Source organism: Pan troglodytes, chromosome 9 (genome assembly GCF_028858775.2).
Source record: "Pan troglodytes isolate AG18354 chromosome 9, NHGRI_mPanTro3-v2.0_pri, whole genome shotgun sequence".
Taxonomy (NCBI): domain Eukaryota; kingdom Metazoa; phylum Chordata; class Mammalia; order Primates; family Hominidae; genus Pan; species Pan troglodytes.
Window position 1 is genome coordinate 63,131,813 of NC_072407.2, and position 10,444 is coordinate 63,142,256.

At 44.2% G+C, this 10,444-nt stretch overlaps 1 protein-coding gene across 1 annotated transcript in view; it reads right to left on the reverse strand.

The window, feature by feature from the left end:
* The window catches only part of PTGDR2 (prostaglandin D2 receptor 2), a 38,718-nt gene extending 29,032 nt beyond the window's left edge, over nt 1–9,686 (reverse strand). Inside the window, exons 1-2 of the mRNA XM_009460435.5 lie at nt 9,567–9,686; nt 8,411–8,476 (exon numbers count right to left, since the gene is read on the reverse strand). The gene's annotated coding sequence lies outside the window, so the exon portion shown is untranslated. The remainder of the gene's footprint in view (nt 1–8,410; nt 8,477–9,566) is intronic.
* Nucleotides 9,687–10,444: the final 758 nt, after the last annotated feature.

The following is a 10,444-nucleotide window of genomic DNA, read 5'->3' on the forward strand; positions in this document are numbered from 1 at the left end:
ACCTGTTTGTCCCTGGCAGACTGGCCTCCCAGGAAAGGAGTTGGCCCCTTACAAGGTTCCATGGAATCTGGCCATTGCTAAGTGCCTAAGACACTGATCAATTACAAGGTTTGGACCCCAGCCCTTTAATCATATCAGAGGAAGGGCTGATGCTTCTCCAGCCACGAACACACTGCAGTAAATCCTGCTGCTGGCTGACCACATCAAATAACTGCAACAGCAAAACTAAGACCCTAGAGCCTTGATCACAGCAGGAGGAGGAGCTGTGCTTCCTAATCATGCAGCTTAAAAGCCCCATAGCCCAATGGCCAGGATCCCTCTCCCAGCGTGCACTGTCCTAGAATGAATGGGCCACACAGGACCGGCACATCTGCTGCTGCTCCTACCTTCAATAAATGCTGTCACAGTACCTGGTGTGAGTTCTGTTTGGCCATTTTCCTTTGTTTTCCCAGTAGTGAATGAACTAGGGCCATGTGTGTAAATACAGGTAAATCTCAAGGACGATGCTGAGAAGATGAAATCAAAGAAACTAGATTGAATGACTTCATTTATATAAAGCTCAAAAATCAGTCCCCAAAACCCCAATGTAGTAGTAAAATTGTATAGAAAAACAAACGAATGATCAGCACCAATTTCAGGGTAGTGGTTTTCTCTGCAGGGGCAGGGAGCGATGCATTCATTGAGGAACACACTGATGGCCCCTAATGCTTTCTTCAGCTGGCTGGTGGACACAAAGATGTTTACTATTCTTTAAACTGTACAGGTACATTTTTAGACACTTTGGGTGAATATTTCAGAAAACTTTTAACCTCCTGGCCTGCCTTACTACAATCTGCTGGGCCTGTCTCCAACCACAGTGCTGCTCCTCCTTCCCCAGCTGCCTGTTCCCTCAAACCTGCTTTCTCACTCCTTCTCCCGGCAGTGGGGCTGCCAGTGCCTTTGCTCACACCAGACACCCCTACTCTGTTCCTCTGTCCTATGTCCACCTAAGGAACTTCCACTTCAAAACGCGGCTGTGCCACCTCCCCTAGGTCCACCTGACATCCTTAACAGTTGCACATCCTGTCCTCTGTGCTGGCAGCTCTATCAGAACTCTAGCATCATGTCTGTATTGCTCTGTTGACTCCTGTCTCCGTGCCTGGATTATGTTCCAGCCGCTTTGTATCAACAGAGCCTTAGGTTTACTAATGCAGCAGAGAAGGCAGTCAGACCATGCCTTTATTCGATAGGTGTCAAGCGTCAGGGACCACCATGACCTTGGCGACATGTGTCAATACAGTTAAATCTCAAGGACAATGCCAGTGCAGGCAGAGCACGGAAGATGCACGGTAGTCAACATTTACTGAGTGCCTCATCTCTACATGAAACAGTTCACTTAATTCTCAAGAGCCCTGGAACAAAAGGCAACAGAAACTTCTGCAGACTTAAACGTCCCTGTCTGACAGCTTTGAAGAGAGTAGTGGTTCTCCCAGCACGGAGTTTGAGATATGAGAACGGACAGACTGCCTCCTCAAGTGGGTCCCTGACCCCCGAGTAGCCTAACTGGGAGACACCTCCCAGTAGGGGCCAACTGACACCTCATACGACCGGGTGCCCCTCTGAGACGAAGCTTCCAGAGGAAGGATCAGGCAGCAACATTTGCCATTCTGCAATATTTGCTGTTCTGCAGCCTCTGCTGTGATACCCAGGCAAACAGGGTCTGGAGTGGACCTCCAGCAAACTCCAACAGACCTGCAGCTGAGAGTCCTGACTGTTAGAAGGAAAACTAACAAACAGAAAGGACATCCACACCAAAACTCCATCTGTACGTCACCATCATCAAAGACCAAAGGTAGATAAAACCACAAAGATGGGGATAAACCAGAGCAGAAAAGCTGAAAATTATAAAAATCAGAGCTCCTCTTCCCCTCCCAAGGAACGCAGCTCCTCGCCAGCAACGGAACAAAGCTGGATAGAGAATGACTTTGACGAGTTGAGAGAAGGCGGCTTCAGACGATCGGTAATAACAAACTTCTCCGAGCTAAAGGAGGATGTTCGAGCCCATCGCAAAGAAGCTAAAACCTTGAGAAAAGATTAGACGAATGGCTAACTAGAATAAATAGTGTAGAGAAGTCCTTAAATGACCTGATGGAGCTAAAAACCATGGCACAAGAACTACATGACGCATGCACAAGCTTCAGTAGCTGATTTGATCAAGTGAAAGAAAGGGTATCAGTGATGGAAGATCAAATGAATGAAATGAAGCAAGAAGAGAAGTTTAGAGAAAAAAGAGTAAAAAGAAACAAACAAAGCCTCCAAGAAATATAGGACTATATGAAAAGACCAAATCTACGTCTGATTGGTGTACCTGAAAATGACGGGGAGAATGGAACCAAGTTGGAAAACACTCTTCAGGATATTATCCAGGAGAACTTCCCCAGCCTAGCAAGGCAGGCCAACATTCAAATTCAGGAAATACAGAGAACACCACAAAGATACTCCTCAAGAAGAGCAACTCCAAGACACATAATTGTCAGATTCACCAAAGTTGAAATGAAGGAGAAAATATTAAGGGCAGCCAGAGAGAAAGGTCGGTTTACCCACAAAGGGAAGCCCATCAGACTAAGAGCAGGTCTCTCGGCAGAAACTCTACAAGCCAGAAGAGAGTGGGGGCCAATATTCAACATTCTTAAAGAAAAGAATTTACAACCCAGAATTTCATATCCAGCCAAACTAAGCTTCATAAGTGAAGGAGAAATAAAATCCTTTACAGACAAACAAATGCTGAGAGATTTTGTCACCACCAGGCCTGCCTTACAAGAGCTCCTGAAGGAAGCAATAAACATGGAAAGGAACAACCGGCACAAGCCACTGCAAAAACATGTCAAATTGTAAAGACCATTGATGCTAGGAAGAAACCGCATCAACTAACGAGCAAAATAACCAGCTAAGATCATAATGACAGGATCAAATTCACACATAAAAATATTAATCTTAAATGTAAATGGGCTAAATGCTCCCATTAAAAGACACAGACTGGCAAATTGGATAAAGAGTCAAGACCCATCAGTGTGCTGTATTCAGGAAACCCATCTCACGTGCAGAGACACACATAGGCTCAACATAAAGGGATGGAGGAAGATCTACCAAGCAAATGGAAAGCAAAAAAAAAGCAGGAGTTGCAATCCTAGTTTCTGATAAAACAGACTTTAAACCAACAAAGATCAAAAGAGACAAAGAAGGCCATTACATAATGGTAAAGGGATCAATTCAACAAGAAGAGCTAACTATCCTAAATATATATGCACCCAATACAGGAGCATCCAGATTCATAAAGCAAGCCCTTAGAGATCTACAAAGAGATTTAGACTCCCACACAATAATAATGGGAGACTTTAACACCCCACTGTCAACATTAGACAGATCAATGAGACAGAAAGTTAACAAGGATATCCAGGACTTGAACTCAGCTCTGCACCAAGCAGACCTAATAGACATCTACCAAACTCTCCACCCCAAATCAACAGAACACACATTCTTCTCAGCACCACATCGCACTTATTCCAAAATTGACCACATAGTTGGAAGTAAAGCACTCCTCAGCAAATGTAAAAGAACAGAAATTGTAACAAACTGTCTCTCAGACCACAGTGCAATCAAACTAGAACTCAGGATTAAGAAACTCACTCAAAATCGCTCAGCTACATGGAATCTGAACAACCTGCTCCTGAATGACTACTGGGTACATAACAAAATGAAGGCAGAAAGAAAGATGTTCTTTGAAACCAATGAGAACAAAGACACAACATACCAGAATCTCTGGGACACATTTAAAGCAGTACATAGAAGGAAATTTATAGCACTAAATGCCCACAAGAGAAAGCAGGAAAGATCTAAAATTGACACCCTAACATCACAATTAAAAGAACTAGAGAAGCAAGAGCAAACACATTCAAAAGCTAGCAGAAGGCAAGAAATAACTAAGATCAGAGCAGAACTGAAGGAGAGAGAAACACGAAAAACCCTTCAAAAAATCAATGAATCCAGGAATTGATAGACTGCTAGCAAGACTAATAAAGAAGAAAAGATAGAAGAATCAAATAGATGCAATAAAAAATGATAAATGGGATATCAACACCGATCCCACAGAAATACAAACTACCATCAGAGAACACTATAAACACCTCCACGCAAATAAACTAGAAAATCTAGAAGAAATGGATAAACTCCTCAACACATACACCCTCCCAAGACTAAACCAGGAAGAAGTTGAATCCCTGAATAGACCAACAATAGGCTCTGAAATTGAGGCAACAATAGCCTACCATCCAGAAAAAGTCCAGGACCAGACGGATTCACAGCCGAATTCTATCAGAGGTACAAAGAGGAGCTGGTACCATTCCTTCTGAAACTATTCCAATCAATAGAAAAAGAGGGACTCCTCCCTAACTCATTTTATGAGGCCAGCGTCATCCTGATACCAAAGCCTGGCAGAAATACAACAAAAAAGGAGAATTTTAGACCAATATCCCCAATGAACATCAATGCAAAAATCCTCAATAAAATACTGGCAAACTGAATCCAGCAGCACATCAAAAAGCTTATCCACCACAATCAAGTTGGCTTCATCACTGGGATGCAAGGCTGGTTCAACATATGCATATCAATAAACATAATCCATCACATAAACAGAACCAATGACAAAAACCACATGATAAATCTCAATAGATGCAGAAAAGGCCTTCGACAAAATTCAACAGCCCTTCATGCTAAAAACTTTCAATAGACTAGGTATTTCTTTTGTTTTGTTTTGTTTTGTTTTGTTTTTTTGGGAAGGAGTCTTGCTCTGTCGCCCAGGCTGGAGTGCAGTGGCACGATTTCTGCTCACTGCAAGCTCTGCCTCCCGGGTTCACGCCATTCTCCTGCCTCAGCCTCCCGAGTAGCTGGGACTACAGGCGCCCGCCACCACGCCCAGCTAATTTTTTGTATTTTTAGTAGAGATGGGGTTTCACTGTGTTAGCCAGGATGATCTCGATGTCCTAACCTTGTGATCCGCCTGCCTCAGCCTCCCAAAGTGCTGGGATTACAGGCGTAAGCCACCGCGCCCAGCCCTAGACTAGGTATTGATGGGATGTATCTCAAAATAATAAGAGTTATTTATGACAAACCCACAGCCAATATCATACTGAATGGGCAAAAACTGGAAGCATTCCCTTTGAAAACTGGCACAAGACAGGGATGCCCTCTCTTACCACTCCTATTCAACACAGTGTTGGAAGTTCTGGCCAGGACAATCAGGCAAGAGAAAGAAATAAAGTGTATTCAATTAGGAAAAGAGGAAGTCAAATTGTCCCTGTTTGCAGATGACATGATTGTATATTTAGAAAACCCCATCGTCTCTGCCCAAAATCTCCTTAAGCTGATAAGCAACTTCAGCAAAGTCTCAGGATACAAAATCAATGTGCAAAAATCACAAGCATTCCTATATACCAGTAACAGGCCAAATCATGAGTGAACTCCCATTCAGAATTGCTTCAAAGAGAATAAAATACCTAGGAATCCAACTTACAAGGGATGTGAAGGACCTCTTCAAGAACTACAAACCACTGCTCAACAAAATAAAAGAGGACACAAACAAATGGAAGAACATTCTATGCTCATGGATAGGAAGAATCAATATCATGAAAATGGCCATACTGCCCAAGGTAATTTATAGATTCAATGCCATCCCCATCAAGCTACCAATGACTTTCTTCACAGAACTGGAAAAAACTACTTTAAAGTTCATATGGAACCAAAAAAGAGCCCACATTGCCAAGACAATCCTAAGCCAAAAGAACAAAGCTGGAGGCATCATGCTACCTGACTTCAAACTACACTACAAGGCGACAGTAACCAAAACAGCATGGTACTGGTACCAAAACAGAGATATGGACCAATGGAACAGAACAGAGCCCTCAGAAATAATACCACACATCTACAACCATCTGATCTTTGACAAACCTGATAAAAACAAGAAATGGGGAAAGGATTACCTATTTAATAAATGGTGCTGGGAAAACTAGCTAGCCATATGTAGAAAGCTGAAACTGGATCCCTTCCTTAAACCTTATACAAAAATTAATTCAAGATGGATTAAAGACTTAAATGTTAGACCTAAAACCATAAAAACCCTAGAAGAAAACCTAGGCAATACCATTCAGGACCTAGGCATGGGCAAGGACTTCATGACTAAAACACCAAAAGCAATGGCAACAAAAGCCAAAATTGACAAATGAGATCTAAATAAACTAAAGAGCTTCAGCACAGCAACAGAAACTACCATCAGAGTGAACAGGCAACCTACAGAATGGGAGAAAATTTTTACAATCTACCCATCTGACAAAGGGCTAATATTCAGAATCTACAAAGAACTTAAACAAATTTATAAGAAAAAAATCAAACGACCCCATCAGAAAGTGGGCAAAGGATATGAACAGACACTTCTCAAAAGAAGATATTTATGCAGCCAACAGACATGAAAAAATGCTCATCACTGGCCATCAGAGAAATGAAAATCAAAACCACAGTGAGATACCATCTCACACCGGTTAGAATGGCGATCATTAAAAAGTCAGGAAACAACAGGTGCTGGAGAGGATGTGGAGAAATAGGAACACTTTTACACTGTTGGTGGGACTGTAAACTAGTTCAACCATTGTGGAAGACAGTGTGGTGATTCCTCAAGGATCTAGAGCTAGAAATACCATTTGACCCAGCCATCCCATTACTGGGTATATACCCAAAGTATTATAAATCATGCTTCTATAAAGACACATGCACACATATGTTTATTGTGGCACTATTCACAATAGCAAAGACTTGGAACCAACCCAAATGTCCATCAGTGATAGACTGGATTAAGAAAATGTGGCACATATACACCATGGAATACTACACAGCCATAAAAAAGAATGAGTTCATGTCCTTTATAGGGACATGGATGAAGCTGGAAACCATCATTCTGAGCAAACTATCGCATGGACAGAAAACCAAACACCGCATGTTCTCACTTACAGGTAGGAATTGAACAATGAGAACACTTAGACACAGGGTGGGGAACATCACACACCAGGGCCTGTCCTGGGGTGGGCGGAGGTGGGAGGCATAGCATGAGGAGATATACCTAATGTAAATGACGAGTTAACGGGTGCGGCACACCAACATGGCACATGCATACATATGTAACAAACCTGCACATTGTGCACATGTACCCTAGAAGTTAAAGTATAATAATTTAAAAAAACACTAAGAAATTTAACACACACACAAAAAAAATGCCACACAGAAGACCTGTCAGACCAATCAATGTTTAGATTCTATTAGAAATGCTATTTAAAAAAATAAATAAATAAAACTAAAAATAAAAATTCTCAAGAGCCCTACGAAGTAGGCACCAGGAACTGACTTTTCAGATGAAGAAACTGAGACATAAAGATGCACATCACAGAAAGGTGCAGAGCTGGGATTCAAACCTGGGCTGCTGGCTCCAGAGCCTGCATTTAACTATGATATTACCTCCTGCAAAGCTGAGCAGTGGGTCATTAGCTGCCCATGCCTATCTTAATCAGCTTGGTCTCTGAAGCCACACGGCTTAAAAACCCTAGCTGCGTTATTTACTGGGTGGCCTAAACAAGGCACTTCTCTGAGCTTGTCTTCTCATCATAGACTGGGGACACCACCACCTGTCTGGCAGGGTCATTCTGTGGTACTCACTGTGAGGAGCTCCATCACAGTACCAACGTTACTGGGGAGACTGCTGTGACTACACTGCCCCCAGGTGACCTCCTTGGTTAGTGCTCCAAGCTCAGGAACAATATAGATGCTTCCTCACTTTCAATAGCGGAGGCTAAGCAGGGTTTGATCACCAAAGGCTCAAGTGCACAAAAGATGCAGTAATCACTGATAATATCACCGAACAATTTCCCTATGGACACCTGGGACTACTGACTGCTGCTGGGTCCTAAATACAAAACTCACTAGCTAGACAATAGGGGTGAGTCCTTTAGAATCCACCAACCCCCAACCAAGATCTACTTCCAGAAGGTTCACCTACAAGGCAGCTGGGCCAACATCTGGTGAGCTGTGGCAGGAGGTGATAGCTCTTCATTCATTTTGGCTGATATAACTAACATTCTGTCAAGCCCTCTGTGCTTACTTATCAAAGAAAGAGACAGACGTTGCCTGGGCATTGGACTGAGCCCCAAGGTTGAATCTCTCAATCTGCCACTTGGCAGCAGTGTGACATGAGCTGAAGAGATGAATGATAGCAACGGATACCCGGTTCTGCTCTTAAGATTCTAAGTAGGAAAGACAAATGCGCAAACACCTTCGAGGTAACACAGAGCTATGCTAAAGGCATGAACCATGGGCTCCAAGAAAGCTCACTCACCTGGCAGGGCAGCAATGGGCTCCAGAGGCTTCCTGAAGGACTTGGTCTATCTCTGGGGAGGGCAGACTCCAGGGAGAGGGAGCAGGAGAGTGGTAATAGTTAATAGTAGCAGCATTTATGATGTGCAGTTCCTATTCTAAGCACTTGTCACATTCACTTAATCCTTACTATATCTCTAGTAAGTACACTATCCCCATCTTTTGGATGAAGAAACTCAAACAGAAAAAAGTTAAATAATCTGTCCAAGGTCTTGCAGCTACTAAGTGCCAGAACTGGGATTCAAAGCCAGAGAGTCCAGTGCCAGGACTATGCTCCCACCTTCTGCTCCGTTCTGCAAAGGAAGAGCGGTATGAAGTCCTATGCAGGGACCAAGAATCTGCTGAGTTGCTGGACAGCAAAGAGCAAGGTTGTTTTCTTTTTTCTGAGACAGAGTCTCGCTCTGTCACTAGGCTGGAGTGCAGTGGCGCAGTCTCGGCTCACCGCAACCTCTGCCTCCCGGGTTCAAGCGATTCTTCTGCCTCAGCCTCCCAAGCAGCTGGGACTACAGGCATGCACCATCACACCCAGCTAATTTTTTGTATCTTTAGTAGAGATGGGGTTTCACCATGTTGGCCAGGATGGTCTCCATCTCCTGACCTCAGGCAATCCACCCACCTCGGCCTCCCAAAGTGCTGGGATTACAGGCGTGAGCCACCACACCCAGCCAAGGGCAAGGTTGTTTTAAGAATTAAATGAGTGGCTGGGCATGGTGGCTCACGCCTATAATCTCAGGACTTTCGGAGGCTGAGGCTGGCGGATGACCTGAGGTCAGGAGTTCGACCTCAACCCTCTCCCACTCGAGTGACCCATTCTACCATCTGCAAACCATAGCTGTTGTTAGCCCACCTTTTAACTAGGCAGTTGTCCTGACTTTTTTTTAAAGTATGTCCTGCCTTGGGAGAACTGTATGATTGGTCTTTTTTTTTTTTCTTCCCCAAGACGGAGTCTTGCTCTGTCCCCCAGGCTGGAGTGCAGTGGCACAATCCCAGCTCACTGCAACCTCCACCTCCTGGGTTCAAGCAATTCTCCTGTCTCAGCCTCCCGAGTAGCTGGGATTACAGGAACCTGCCACCATGCTCAGCTAATTTTTGTATTCTTAGTAGAGATGGGGTTTCACCTTCTCGGCCAGGCCGGTCTCGAACTCTTGATCTCATGATCCGCCCGCCTTGTCCTCTGGAAGTGCTGAGATTACAGGCGTGAGCCACCGCACCTGGCCCAGGTCTTTTCTTAATAATAAACACTGGTGTAAGTTAAATGGTTTATATTCAACTTGTATAAGTTAAGTGGTTTCTTTACTGTGGGGTTTTTCAGCTTTCCCTAGCTAGTAGGCATCCTGACCCTCCCAGGCAGATACGGCATGCCCGAGCTTCCCTGACAACAGAACACTGCCCCAGCAAAACATGCCTGGAGGTCTCCTGTTACGTCCACAATATGGCCTACCATACTTTGCCCCCAAAGCTCCCCTCCTGGTAACACCCCATTTCTCAGCTCCCCTTCTCAGCACTATTTTTTGTCTATAATCACTGACTCCCACACTTCCTCACCTCATATCCTCTTACCCCACTCCAGGGAGGCAGCCAGCCCCGACCTTCCACTGGGATGGCCCTTGTCAGGGGACTGTCAATCACCCCAGACTGTACACCATGGTTCCCCCCACTTTGCCACCATGACCTCCTTCCTGTTCCTCCATATACCTCGCTCAGTCCAGCCCTAGAACCTGCTCTCTGCCTGCCAACACTCCTCCCCTCTCAGGTCCCTCTCATTCCAGCTTCAGCTTCATCACCACCACTTCAGAGACCTTTCCTGACCTGCAATCTAAAGCAGTCACGTGACCCTACAGGAATTCCCTATAAGGCACATTCATTATCAGATCTTTGTCCCAAAACCAGTCCTACCACAGCTTTTCAATCACCAGAGTCAATAAAAAAATCTCCTTTTTGACTTATGCCAGCTGAGGACAGGCTTTCTAGCACCTACAACTAAAGAACCCTGATG